Raw genomic sequence first — 15351 nt, forward strand, 5'->3', positions numbered from 1 at the left:
AGCTTTATGTCACTGAGCTGTTAAAACTACAATCAAAGCTATATAGCTAAGAGGTCATTTTAGACTGTGTGATTCCTTTTAATGACTGAGATAAAACATCTTTGTCTCCATATAAAATAGAGAACATGCTTTAAATCTCCTCCAAAAAAGAAAAATGCAATTAGCCACCAGTTTTCCATATAGGAGAATAAATAAAAACAGCAACAACAATAACATTTTATTACTTGTCAAATTTAAACAAATGTGCATCATTGCTCTCTGTCATTTTCTTTATTTATTCTAATGCAGTTTACATTTTTTCTTAAAACATTAATCTCACCTTGCAAATTTTATCTATAATATACATGAGAAATGGAAAAATTATTGCAGTGATATTCAACCTAAAACTGAATCTTTTCTGACTGACAAAAAAGATCTAAAATGTAGATAATTCATACCACAACGTGACAATAAACATCCGAGTAATCTAAAACACGGAGTTTGGAATATAGAAAGGCTAAATTTAGTCTTCATTTAAGGTCATTCTTCCGTCTATAGTGACCCCGCCTCCGGCAGCTTCGGGTCAATCTTCAGTCAGGGTCACAAAAAGCAAAGGCTGCCACTGGCCTGTGGGCTTTTGGACGACCCTGACAACGCTACAGGCAAAGCCAAGTCAGTGAAAGCACGAAAAAAGGAGGAAATGCTCAGAGAATGACAAGGTGATTCAATCCCTCCATTGTTGCAGTCATCTCAAGTAGCCCACAAAGCCGGGCTGACAGCAGTTTATCTTTGTGACATGTCTGTCATTCCACTGTGAATTCCAAACCCGATGTAGCAACGGCGCCGCAAGAGGTGAGATCCCCCAGCATTATCGATGACAGTACATCCAGAGCCGTATCTCTGCTTCCGCTCCATAATAACTGTCTTTCACAGACACCCTGAGCTGCAGCCGAGCTTCTGCGGCTAATTCTACAGTTTTCAGTGTGTTAAAACAGCTGTCAGCACCACATTTAGAAAGAATTACATGGATGTGAGGTAATTGACAAGTGTAGCACATTGTGATTTGTGCCTGTGTGTTCAGGTGTGAGCATGTCACAATGCTTCCAGAACAAAACAGCATTTTGCCTCTCCATCTCAGCACATTGTTTTTATTGTAAGTTCCTGGAGAACTTGTCAAGATCAGATTAAATTACTTGTTGAAAACATTTCAAACCATGAAAATCCTAATAGATGAATTCAAACTGACTGTCTATCTGAACCTGTGATTGAGGTCAGCTTCACTTATCAGGGGTTTGCAATGCAATTCTTCTTTAAAGGTCAATGTAGCTTCACCTTTTTTATTTTTCTGTGTTTTCTTATGTTAAAATATGGAAAAGACAGATGAAGGTATAAACTTAGAGACAATCTATGTTAATATTTGATGAGTTTCATTACAACAGTGCAGAATAACTGGTTGGTGGATTGTTAAAAAATTAAAACCAGGACAACAATACCACAGCAAAAGACAAATTCAACACAATTTATCTGTCAAATCACCAATAAAGTGATCAAGAGACTCAAAAGATTTTATGTAATTAAAATGAATCAGCCAATTTGAGATTATAGAAGAAATGGACTCCTGGTAAAATGTCCTTTATCTCATGGAGGTAAGACCTCCCATTAAACTCTCAGTAATTTTCCATCTTATTTTGTAGAAGGAGAATAACAGCAGCGTTTTCTCATTTTCTACCAAAGTGAATCCCTTCAGAAAAATAAAAATGACCACGTTTGCCCTCTAACATTTTGTTGAACACGACTCTGGGTGCACGCCAGGTGTTTTGTTTATTGTATGGGCAGACTGACATTTAAAGATGCATTATAAGTTTGCAGGAACAGCAGTGGAAACTGTGCAGGTGTCAGATGTGAGCACTGACCCCCGTCTGACAGCTGGTTCGGCTGGTTGGGAGACGTTGTCCCCCATCAGGTAAAACCTCGCTCTGAATCTTGTCGGCACAGCTGTGATCCTTAAAAGAAGGACAAACCAGTCTGGTAAGAACAGAGTTAGCATCTTCAATGACTTTGGTTTTTGTGTTATACTGCTTTTGTTTTCTTGACACTGCAATGCATTAATTTTCTTCTCTTTTATATTACTTTCACTTAAAGAATATGGAAGTAACTTGATCATGTAAAATTTCAGAAAAATTAGTGTAAAAACTTTATTTGTGGTTACTCACATTTAGGTTTTTTCTTATTATTGCAGAGACATTTAAATTGGAAATGCTGCAGTTACATTTGTCTTCCTTGGATCATGTTATGCATAGCAACTGTTCCTCCTGGTAACTGGTGTAGAATCATGCAATTTGTCCAAGGTAGCTGCCAGATTTTAAAAATTGTGTTTGTTTTTCCTCAGTTTTGTGCCTCTGTCACTGGAAGGTGTTAAGAAAAGTGGCTGAAGCAGAATCTAATCCTAAGAAGGCAAATCCTTTTTCTGGGTTTATTTTTAGAAAATGCAGCCATGGCAAGTAAACACATTTTTTTTTTCCTTTATGTAATTTAGTTAACATCAAATTGAACAACTTTGTCTCACTTAACTTCTCTGCTTGTTTTACCCGACGCTTGAGCTGTAGCAGAAAAATAATATCAATATACAACTCGTGACAAAATTATTGACAAGCTTGGTGAGGGAGTGTTAAAAATCTTGAAATAAAATCATCTTTAAATGTGTACTAGTTACACATTTTAAAGTGTCATAATGTACAATTTTAAAATTTCAAGATTTGTTGATCTATGTGTAACGTGGTTATTCATCCGTATAGAAATAAATGTGTTTTGCAAAACTGCAATAGAAACATTTTTGTTGCATCACTTGAGTCACATGATCAACAACCGAATGTCACCACTGGCACAAACCAAGAAGAAATAGACAACAGGAAGTTGGAAATCCAACGGAAAATCTTTGCGGTCTGCTGAAAACGAGAACTTAGGACTGTGCAGAGGATGGTTAAAGATTCCCCTTTCTTTACACTCAAAGTGCCTTCCTATTGGCAAGAGGGGTCATAAAAGCTCTTCACAGCAGGAGAGCCCATAATGGTGCCAATGGAGATTCATTAAAAACAATATGTTGTTCATGCATGCTACATGTGCAGGCTTTGATTATCACCAGTCAAAATGAGTACTGGGCAAAAATGAGGGTCGTTAAACTCAAATGCCTCTTTTATTTCTGGATTTTATGACAGCAAAATATGCCTTATCTTTTTCTGAAGTTATGGAGCTGTGGACATTTGAGAATGAGTGGCCTCTTTATTTGTTCTGTGGAGGAAACAGTAGATTTACCTCCAAATGGAACAGAAGGTATAGATTTAATGTTAAAACCACGGGAGTTTTGTTTGGTGATTTAGTTGCTGCAGTTCAGCTAATGTCTGACATCCATGGATAGCAGGTCTTGTGACTAACAGTCGGGTCACTGGGTCAAGTGCTGGCAAATTCAGGACATCTGGAGGCAAGAAATCCCCGGACTTATCTTTTGCCTCAAGTCTGTTATGCAAGATCAGAATTACAGTTAGCACCAGATTTTTTCCCCCTGCCTGTCAGTCATGGTTGGAGCTGTTGGTTGGTCGAATGTGTGAGAGCAGGAGAACAGCTGGTTCATGTTGTGATCTGGCGTCAGGCCTACTCTCCCAGGATTGTGTGCGTGGGTGTAAATCTTGAAGGAGATGCACTTTCCAAGTCTTGTATGACCCAGTCATGGTGGTGGGCCGGGCCTGCAGCTTTCCTTCCAGCAGCAGAGAACAGAAACAGATGGAATAAAGAGCCAGAATCCAGTCTGCTGGGATTCATTGGGCTTTTACTTCTCTCTTGTCAAATAGGTTTTGTTTTCCAAGTCTGGCTGTCTCCTCAATAAGAGACGATTGGATTTACTCTTTTTTATCTGTTCCCTCATCAGAAATCCCCTTTCTCTTTCTTTCCCTCCCATTTTTCCCTTTATGTCTTAGTTTGTATTTTCTTCTCACCTCATCTGTTTTCCTCCTTTTTACTCGTTTCCTTCTCCACCCCTTCTTCTCTTTTAATCACCTCTCCCTCCACTCTCGTTTTAGCGCGATCGCATCCTGCCATTTCTCTTCAAACCTTCCCTTAAATTTCCTCGCTCTCTCCTCCTCTCCTGATCTTCTTGCTCCCATTCTTCACCAACTCCATCCTGGTATAGCAGCCTGTGGAATGACAGGATAACATATGAAGCCAATCATCTCTGGGAGTGGCTCTGAAATATTTTCTGTTTTCATGCCCTAGGACTGCTTTTTTTGTTTGTTTCTGTTTGTCTGTGTGATTTCGGTTTTGTTATGAGCATCATTTCATGCATGATTGCTCCATTTATTATCATTCCTGTAATACAGTAAGTGCAGGTAATAAAGAAAGGCAGAGAGATGAAGCCCTCCAGTGAGCAAAAATTGGATTCAAATAAATAATTCGTCTTTCAAAATCACTGAGAAGTGAGTCTTAAAATTGAGTTTTAGAGAATTATTTAATTACAGCTGATGAATGTCACAATTTTCCTGAATTATGTTGAATTACTTTGAAAAAAATTCAAATATAGATATAATGAAAATCAGCTTTACTTTGTGTTAGTATCCTTCCTTATTGACACTGAGGTAAAATGATGAACTGCACACTAAGCTTAAGGTGTCATCCATGCAGATCTGATCCTTCAGGCTCGTATTTTCAACAACATCTACATTCTCCTGGGTATTCCAAAACACCACAGAGTGAAAAGACTATTCTTATTTATTTATATATTTGTCAACTAAAATCATCTGCATCTAAGCAACCCATAACAGCTGTCACTGCAGTGGAAAACATTAGCGCATCTGTTTATGTGGAGATAGAGACATCGGCATCTCTGTGCGACTAAAAAAAGAAACGTGTCAGGCTGTTATTGTGAACCAGGCATTTAAGTTATTTTTGGTTTGTTTTGTTTCAATAAAGTTATTTTGAAAATGTTTTAAGTTATTAGGGGCTTACTCTGGTTTCAGAACCCTGTTTATGATTTATTGCAAATGGAGCATTAAGTTAGCACTGAAATTTCCATACATACATAATTAACATGAGTGTCAAAGATTTCATGCTTATAGTGATTTATTAATGTTCTGCCAAGAACAAAAATAAGATGCACAAGTTTGAATTCATTGTCAATTTTCCTAATCCACAGTGTCAAAAAATACATAGAAGCTAAAATAAATGAATACATAAATTTTGTTACAAGTTGCAGTGAAATTACATGCACTTTAAAGCCATCAATATTTTACCCCAGTAATTCTGCCTGACTACGTCTCATTAGTACTTCTGCTTTCCAGCGTAGTCTTTGTATACATTATACATTTTTGGGGATCATAGTAAAACCCCCAACTGGGACCAAGTTTAGTGCTGCATTCAGAAAGTTGGACACCCTGACTTTGACTCCTCCAACAGTCCTCTGGTCGCTGTGGCCAAACAGTTTGACCGTCTCTCCTGAATACCAACATTTTGTCCTGAAGTCTTTTGGCCTGTCCATACAAAGCAGCAGAACATTACAGTCAACCTTGAAAGTGTCAATTTTGGACGAGAGGATTCTTTGACAGGAATCATTCTGTCAGTCCATGTTGGTCTTAATCATAGATCCGTTTCCACTGATGACAGAATAAATCTTTAATATGATGTTTCCTGGACTTCAGAGATGTACAGTCGGTAAATAGGAGTCGCAGTCATTCATGACAGTGAACATGAAAATGTTTCTCTGATTCTCACCATCTTTTCCTTCAATAAATATTAAGAATATCTTTGAAAGTGGGACATATTTACACAAAGCTGACATGAGGAATCTACAGAGTAATTAAGAAATAATAAAATGTATTGTTAACTTTCAGACATTGTTATTGATAAATGGAAATGTTTTTGTTTTTTTTTTACCCTTTTTTATTATTAAAGATGAAATAGCAAAAACACTTGGATTTCATATATGATCATAACTGAAACAATACAATATAATCTATAGAGAGCTTTAAAGCCACTGGTATCAGCTGTTCTCTTTATTCTGCATATTTTATTAAACTGAGTTACTTCTCTAATAAAAGTGCCACATCATCCCATGAGCTGCTAGTATTTTATAAAGTTTATTAAAGGCAGTGAGTAAGAAAAAAATATGACAGGTTGTTAAAAACATTTAACCTGTTTTAATTTAGCCGAGCCTCTGAGAACCGAATGACTCTTTTGTAAAGGGATCTTTTAATAAAACAAGAGCAGCTTTACACTTAAAATTAGACTTGACAGTCTCTTACAGTTTTAGTGTGCTTATCATTAACACCAAGAGTTCTGGTCATTAAGATCATGCAAAACAAACATCTGTAATTAGTTAATTAATTAGGGATTAAACTAATTGGTGGTACTCTTGGTTGCAGATAAAGAAACACATTTATTCTGCATATTCTGCTGGTTGTATGATTACCATCTTGGCCAGGGGTGTGTGAGTGTGTGTGGATGTGTGCTCGCTGCCGTAGCTCTTTAATGAGAGACCCTTTTTGCTGCACATTCAGCTCCAAGATGCCCCTCTCTCCCCCCTCCACCCCGGCCCCTCCTGCCTGTCTACCCTGTCAGGTCTCTGGAAAGCACGTCTCAACACGAGTCCCTGTTGCCCGGTGATGCAGGCGCTTCATATTGGCAATGTAGTGTCTTTTCAAATTCATATCTCCCTCGGGTCCCGTGGGTGGCAGCTTTGGATGCAGCCTAATCAGAATTCTCCTCCTTGTGAGCTCACGTTGTGGAAAAGTGGCTGTGTGTGCGTGTACGTGTGTGTGTGTGTGTGTGCTTGTAAAGGATAAGTATAAGAGGATAGAGCTATCTTAAAGGTCTCACATGTGGGAGCCAAGACTCGTTTCAGAGATAATTCTTGCTGTGTCGTGCAAGATTCGGTCCTGACAGAATTGGTTGGGATCACATATTTAAGAGTGGGTGATAAGCAGGGGTGTGGTGCAGGCTCCGTTTGGAGGCCAGTTCAACCCGAACCATATGGAACTCATTTTGTTGTCTATACGTTACAGTAAAAACAACTCCCTGCTTCAAAATCCCTTAAAGTTCCTCTGAGACTGTAAGTATGATTCCTTTTCACAAGAGCAAAGGTGTGGTTCGTTACAAGTGAAAACATAACAGATTACCCAAAAAGGAAATCTGTTAAGGGAATTACATTCATACCGCGGACATGTGGCGTTCCCAAACACTCAGAAAGCCAACAGCTAACATGTTAAACACTAAATGTTACCAAGTAACTCTGGTCTGGATTCTAGTGGAAATAACTTAGTGCAGTTAAAATAAGAAAACTGACTTATTAGTAACTTTTCCTTAACAGTCGTCAACACTGATGAAAAAATATTTATTCCATTGACAGATTATTTCATTCACGGGAAAAATGTGTTGTTATAAATGAAATAATCTACTGATGGAACAATTGCTTTTTCATTAATAGTAAGTAATTACTTACTTAAAACAAGCTCCTCTACTTGACTGAAAAGTTACTTAGTTTAGTCTCATTTCAAGTGTACAGTAGTTATAGTGAAATTACTGTTATATATTTAGTGCATCCATAATTATCTGCACTGTGCATGAAGATGTGCAGAAAAGGATTCAATTGATTGAATTTAAATCCAAGCTTTAATTTAATCACCTGAATGGTTCGTTACCTTTTCTCTGCAGAACTCAAACTGAATTTGATCCAGGTGTGTTGGAGAAGGGATGTAGCAAAGCAGCCATCAATATCTCCAGGAGCAGTCAAAGATCCCTCACTGCACACTTCACCTTGTAAATGCTATTGGAAAAGACTAGGTGCTATTTAATTGGCAAAAGGAGGTTATAGAAAGTATCAACAGCAGGGATGCCACTAATTGTAGAACAAGGGATAGAATTTTGCTGAACAACAAATTCTTAGCTTGTTGTTTTTTTCTCAACAAGAGGAATGAAGGTTGATTTCAGCCGTGCTTCCCCGTGAACTGTCAGTCAGAGAGAACGTCTCCCAGATTTTTCTCTGGTCTGCTTCTGTCCGAGCTCCACATCTCTGTCCGACCAGCGGGCAGCTCATGGCAGGAGCATGTTTCTACTGGGTGCATGCAGAGCCTGGTGTGCCGACACAACTCAGCAGAGGACTTTGTTTTTGAAGCTTAAGTGAAAAGTGAGAAAAGAAGAAACAGGTTTTCTTATCCACTGACATTTGTACACACGTGTGCATAACTCTTTGCAGAAGCTGCTCTACATGCTGCCTCTCATTCTCTGATAAATTGCAGTGTAAAGATTTAGTAGCTTGTAACCAGAGCAAACACGTAGAAGATTTTAGAAAGTACATAAAGCATAAATAATTTGCCACTTTAATTATGTGACACGTTTTTATTCCTGCAGTTAAATCACCATAAAACAAGCTGCTCTAATCTTACCTGTGAGTTTTTGAACGTGCAGCAGAAGGAAAGTGTTCAAATTGGGAAGCCATCTAATCATGTCTTGTTTCCTGTCCGGAGCTCCTCTGGGGCTAATCGATGGCTGAGCGGCTTTAAAAGGAGACGTAGAAATGAGTCCAAAATGACTGGGCATTCTCAGGCCTCATTTCCTCACTGATTAGATCAGCATCTCCTCCCATACAATGATGTTTTCATTATGCCACTGCCCTCTCATCCTCTTCCTCACTTTTCTCCTCTCCTTTTGTTGAGCTGGTGAAGCAGACACAAACCGACAGCTCTGTACAACAATAATCCGGAGAGTGTCACTGCTTTAACCTGAGAGATTTAATCATCTGATTTGTTCAGGACAAGCTCATCTGATCTGCACTGAAAAGCTGTGATGAAACAGAGCAATCAGGCAAACAGTAAACTAACAGTCTGACTTGTTTTATATGAGTCAGACACTTTTTGGTGTGGGAATTGTTAATAAGGGAAGAACACTCAGATATATTTCTATAGAAGTCAGGTGTTTTAAAAATGACAAGAAAATCTATACAGGAAACTGTTTTCTAAGGAAGTGGATGTAGAAAGTGCTCATAAAATACCAGATTTAAACAAATTAGACCAAGAAAAAAAATTTCTAAACTTTTGCCACATTTAATGTGACGCATGAAAACAACACAGAATAAGTGAGCAGACCCTCAAATGTAAAGTTTTCCTAGAGCTCCTAAATGCAGGAGAGGATATATTCTGTAATACTTTTTGCTCATTTCTTTTCCTTGATTGTTTTTTTCTTTATTCAGATACGTCTGTCTTGTAAATCTTAAGACTTTTACTGTACTTGTAAATGTCCAGAGAGACACAGTTGTGTTGCTTGTCATAATACTATTGCTTTTTTTCCTACTGTGAATCCTTTATTGTTGGGAAAGCTCTGTTTTCAAAACGTATAGGTCTTTAATTGTTGTTTAAGGCTCTTGAAAAGAATCTGAAATGTGTTAAACTGTTGACGGCTTTACAAAATACGTGACTGAAAGCTGGAAGAGATTGAATCTTTGATTGGTATGTCTCTATATTTAAGGGGAACATTTGTAGAAGAAATATTTTTGGACAAAGAAGCTTACAATCTGTTTGGGACTCCTCTGCAGTTTGGGGATTATGGCACTAAATGTTTTTGTTACCACTGGGATCCATTTGCTTTCATTCCGCTCCAGTTTTTCTTGATCTTTGCTCCACTCGGTGTAAGTATCTTTAGGGACTGTCACAGCTTCTTGACTACAACTCAGATCTTTTCAACTTGTCTTTTTTATTTTCTATCAATTTTCCCCTACTTCTCTCTTTTAGCCACTTTAACAGCTTTCATTGGCATGAGGGATACTGTACAAGAATTTGTGGCAAGCTGCCTGTCTGCACGTCCCCAGATACGGATTAGTTCCTGTTACAGACTATATTTACCTGACTGCGCAACAGGAATACTTGACATCCTCAGATATCCGTCTTCAGTGGCTGTCCCGCTTGTTATAATGGAGATCGTTCCCCACTGCATTGATCTGAAACTATATTTAGAAGCCTGGGATGTTCAAAACATTCATCAGTGCCTTTGAACCCCATTGCTCTGGAGACTACAATACCAAGCTTGTCTGTTCTCTTTTTTTATAAATTCATCTCTAGGTAATACAGCTGTTTTCTAATAAATGACTACTGCTAGAGGGAAACGAAACTTGTAAAAGTCTGAAGATATTTTCGGATTCACTCAAAGAAAATTAGTACAGACTTTCAATGTGAGAGCATCCAGATTTTAACTGTCTGACTTGAGCTCAGGCAAATTTGGAGAACTTGAAGGTTTCCCTATTCTTTGTTATTCTATCCACTTGTTATTTTATCCACTTTGTGCATCAGTACAACTAGCAGCATCATACCCTCACAGCAGGATGCCACCAGTTAGTATCATTGGTTCCTGCAGGATATTATCAGATGGTATGCACAAAAACTATCACTTCACCTAAACCCACGAGCAAAACCACATCCCCAGCACGGCGCACAAACCTAACTAACTGTGCATGACCCACAGAAACAGCGCATCTGATCCACGCATGGCTCAAGGTGCTCAATGCTAAACACTCACATGCTTATATGCCTGCATAGCGTACTTTGTTACAAATTACACTAAATTATAAAAACAGGAAAGCAAACCGGAGGACGGAGATTCCCAGGTTCAGGTGGAGTGACTGAGACATCCAGAGGATGAGGAGGTGAAGCAACTTTTGCTTAATTTATCCTGTTTTTGGAAAACACTCAGACTACATTTAACTCTTTAACTTTCCCGAAGTCTTAGCGCAATGCTCAAGAAGAGTGTGGCAGATTTTATCGTATGTTAACGGAGGAGCAATGGGAATGTCTAGTCAGTTCAGTTCCCAAAACCACAACAAAAGTAACACTTGTTAAAGCGCACACAGGGTCAGTGTGAACGCTGGGGACCGTGCAACGTGACCCATCTTAGGACTGAGAGAGGGTTAAAAGTATGTCAATTCATTTTTAGCTAGCTTCATTGCATAGTCACATTTAGCTTACAGAAAGAGCGCCAAGCCGCCAAGTAAACAAAAGTAAACCGACCAATAACATTTAGGTTGAGGATGTGCCCATCCCCCACAGACCTACACAGATGTGAGCTACTTACAGGAAGTTTTGACACAACAGATCATTTTTATATTTCTCCACAATTTTATTAATAGTAGAGGGAGAAAATAATAATAAAAAATTTATACTCAAAAGAAAATCTCAAGCTACACATCATGCGGACAGCTGTACAGCTGCAGGCGCTACTGGTTAGTTTAGTCTTATATGATTTGAAAACCTCTCTTTGACGCCTTCAAAACATCCTTCTGGTCACTGAGGCCAAATAACTCCGTCTTCTTCTGGTCTGACCTTCACCTCAACAGACCAGGCAGCTTTTCCAGCTGGGCAGCTGCAAACCTCAGTCAAGCCTGACTGTGTCAATTTCAGAGCAGAAGATTATTTGTGCACCAGCGTCTGCTCAGTCCATTATTAAATCAAACTTTCTTAACGGTGAAGCTGCTGTTCCCACAAATCCTAATAAACTGCCCTGAGAAATGAGGTGGTTTAAACTGATCTGACAGTTTAGATCAGGTGGTTGAAATCTGGACGCACAAAGGTTATAGGAAGTCATTTCCAAAGGCATTGACCTCAAGAATGTTGGAAATTCATAATCTTTTCATAAAATCTGGGGCAAAAACAATAATTCTATATGCATATAAAGACATTTAAGCCTGTATGTGTAATTTTGATCCAGTGTGGATTAAAGAAAATCCACATTGAATTCAGGATGTATTCACTATATTCACTATAAAGGCCCAAATTATGACAATGATGCCCATTTGCATGTATATCTCGACATAAATAGTGATCCAAACAACCAGCATTAAGATTTTTATTTTCCAATTTTTTACTCTCGATGTCCTAAAATGAATAAAGAATTTATCTTAAATGATGTACTTTATATAATGTTACTGAAGAGTTATGTAAAAGGGTTTCTAATATTTAATAAGCTTAATCACCCTTCAAAGGGTTAAGCAAACACTAAGCCTTTCTGCTGAAAAGGAAACAAATACGGATAAATAGAAATCTAAACCCCTCAACAGTGAATTTACATGCAGAATGTGATCTTCATTCCACATTCACAGCCATGGAGGGGCAGATTCCCACCAGATTCTCACCCCCTCAGACAGATTTTCATCTTACATAGAGGATTAAGATTGTGGCTCTTGTCTGTGCATGCTAAATAACCATAAATAACCTAATCTCATTCGAAGCACAAGGGAGTCATTTCAATAAAGACAACAGCTTACAGCCATGAAGCAGCATAGGCTTCTGTTAGAGCAAAACTAATACTTTTATTTATTGATTTTGTCTTGTGATGAGCGCTGCCTTTAAAAAGTAATATAAAAAGATGTGTTTCTAGAACAGTAAATTAAATTCACAAATGCCAGCTAGTATAAACACTTTTTTGTCCAGTTTTCACTTTTCTGCTTTACTATAACAATATAGAAATATGGAAAAATTCAGGATGAAATTTTAAGTTACCCCAAAATCTTTGTGAGAGAGAATAGCTGAGTTTTGCTTGTTCAGTGCAGTAGGCTCACTGACAGCCCATTTAGCTCCTAAACCAAAGACCAATGGAAAATATGAAGCAGCATCATAAATATTGTGTTGATGCTGCTGCATCATTCATCTATCCATTGATCCATCGATCCATTGCCCTTCCCTGACCTAGATCAAAGATCCGGTGGCAGGGATAAGAGGTCCAGCAGGGGAACTCAGACATCCATCTCCCAAAGACACTCACCAGTTTGTTTCAATGATCCCAAAGCATTACCAGGATATGTAGTCTCTCCAGCACATTTTGGGTCTTCCCCAGGTCTCCTTCTTGAGGGATGTGGTCAGAAAACCTCCAAAAGGATCAGATGCCCGGACTCATTGAATGCCTTTAGATCCGAGGAAGTTGTAGCTCTAGTCTGAGCTCCCTTCCAAGTGGCAGAATCTCATTTCAACTGCTTGCATCCAAGACTTCCTTCTATCAATCAGGATAGATATCTCAAAATTACAGATGAGGGTTGCAACTTATACCAGCTTTCTTTTTAGCTCTTTCTTCACCACCACAAACCGGAGCAGTGCCATCATTAATGCAGACAAAGCCTCAATCTGCCTGTCCATCTCTTGTTCCAATTCTTGGTCTTGAACAAAACACCACAATACTTAAACTCTTCTTGCCTGATGCAGAGACTGACCTTCAACTCAGAGGGATTTAAAGAAGTTTACGCTCAGCCCTGCTGCTTCTCAGCTGAAAACCGTTCCAGTACACACCGAAGGTTGTGGCCAAAAGAGGACAACAGAATTACATTGTCTGTGAAAAGCAAAGATGAGATTATGAGTACCAAACTAGAGACTATCCTCTCCAAGATCACATTTTAAAATCCTGTCCATGAACACCACCAGCAGCACCATGACTGTGGGCAGCCATGGCAGAGTCCACTGTTCACTGGGAACAAGCTCAACTTTGTGCCAAGAATACGGACACAGCAATTTGTTTAGGGCTACAAGGATTGAACAGCCCTTAAAATCCACACAGATGCACCACATTTTCACAAAACCTCCCACAGAATACCATTTGGGACACAGTACCAAGCCATCTGAAGATCCATGAAACATTTGTAGACTGGAGAATCATACTCCCATGACCCGATCAGCATGTCTGGAAGGGTAAAGATCTCCTCCATGCTCCACAGCCAGGATAAAAGCCACATTGCTCAACCTAAATCCGTGACTTTGATAATCAGTTGATGCCTCCTCTACAACAACGGAGAGTAAGCTTGTCTGTGGGGGTAGAGAAGTGTGATACTTTGATAGCAGGAACAAACTCTCTGCTCCCCTTCTTACTGCCCTGGTTGCAGCCATGAACGCCTCCACAGCTGTTACCAAATCCTCATCTTTCCTCCCCTCTTCCTAAAGTCCAACGCTAACATTTAGAGCATTTCTCTGTTGTATGTTTGTGACTTAACTGCGCTGTGGCAAAAGAACTTTCTGAGTTTATGAAAAGTAACCTCCTTCCCAAAAAGGTCCAGACTGTGGTCATTTTCTAGATTGCAAAAGTAAAAGTTGTCTGTTTTGCTTTAAGATCTTTCCCAAGTTCAAGTCTTGGGTTTATTTCACATCTTCTTGTGTTAGCGACTGTAACTGTACTGTATTATATAAAGTTAATTCAGAGTCAAGTGAAAACTGCAGAGTAGAATCATTAATACGTAATCCAAATTCTGATATTTTCCCCTCAAAAATTAGAACAGTCAGATATTGTTTTGCTCCTCCATGAAAAATCCCGCTGAGGCGAGTGGAAATTTTCTGAATTTCAGCTCTTGTGAAATGAAGGCAGTTTGATGTCCTCAGGGATCGGAGAGGATCTGAGTTACACACAGTTTAAATGTGTCTGCTACAAGGCATGTTCCATAATGTTACTGCTGCCAATACTAAAGGCCTGCTATGCTGAGCCAGCGCTTATACTTCTCTATTTTTCCCTGCATTAAGGAAGAAAGTACAAACTCAAAACACTCAGACACCAGGAAACATCACCCGGGGAAAAGCTGGGTTGAAGATCACTGGTTGGTGGAACTTTTGTAACAAGTGAACAAATGCTGCAGCCAACTTTTTTGCTTGCACAACTCGCGCAAGTGCAGACTTACCCCTGTGCAGGTAAAGAAAAGAAATGGTAATGGTGCCAAAAAGTTCTCAATGTCTCATTAGCCAAAGTGAGAAACTTGCCAAGGATAATTGCATATAGCTCCTGGGTACGTTGACAAATCAATGTGGTGTTCTGAAAAGGCTGTCTGTCCCTAGATGTCTAAAAAAATTATACCTGACATTTCTTTCAAAAGATTCTGATATCAGAATTTGATGGATTTTTAAAATGTGCAATGGTATTATGTAGAAAGGCCCCATAACTCTGCTGTCAAACTTCTCTGATTGTGCAGAAGCAGAAAATGTGAATTACGTCGCTATGGTGATACTTTTGACACAGAAGAAGAAACAGCAAAAATCAGGATCTGCTGTCTTTACAAAATGAAGACAGCAGGCAGAGTTCATCGTTTATGTTTGATATTTACCCAACAGCGTTTTGCAACTAACTGTGCATAAACTCTTGTTGCCGTTTCATTATGTCAAATACAAACCTTCAAATTATAGACTATCCAATAGATAAAGGTCTTTATGTAGAGGTTAATGGACAAGTCAAATAATTTCTGACATGGTAGCATGAAATGGTATGTAAATTGTTTGGAATACATATAATAACAATACAATCTGATGCATTTTTTACGAGTCAATTAAGCAAAGGTTAATCATTCAACAGTCTTAAAATTTGTTGACGTCTTAACACTTTATA

General features: G+C 38.7%; 1 long non-coding RNA gene across 1 annotated transcript; it reads right to left on the reverse strand.

The window, feature by feature from the left end:
- Positions 1-256: 256 nt before the first annotated feature.
- On the reverse strand, positions 257-8902 carry LOC107836220 (uncharacterized). The gene is made up of 3 exons (XR_001662082.1): positions 7662-8902; positions 4030-4166; positions 257-1982 (listed from the first exon to the last, which is right to left on the reverse strand). It is a non-coding gene; the product is annotated as an uncharacterized LOC107836220 (long non-coding RNA).
- Positions 8903-15351: the final 6449 nt, after the last annotated feature.

Source organism: Poecilia formosa, unplaced genomic scaffold (assembly GCF_000485575.1).
Source record: "Poecilia formosa unplaced genomic scaffold, Poecilia_formosa-5.1.2 Scaffold45, whole genome shotgun sequence".
Classification (NCBI taxonomy): Eukaryota; Metazoa; Chordata; class Actinopteri; order Cyprinodontiformes; family Poeciliidae; genus Poecilia; species Poecilia formosa.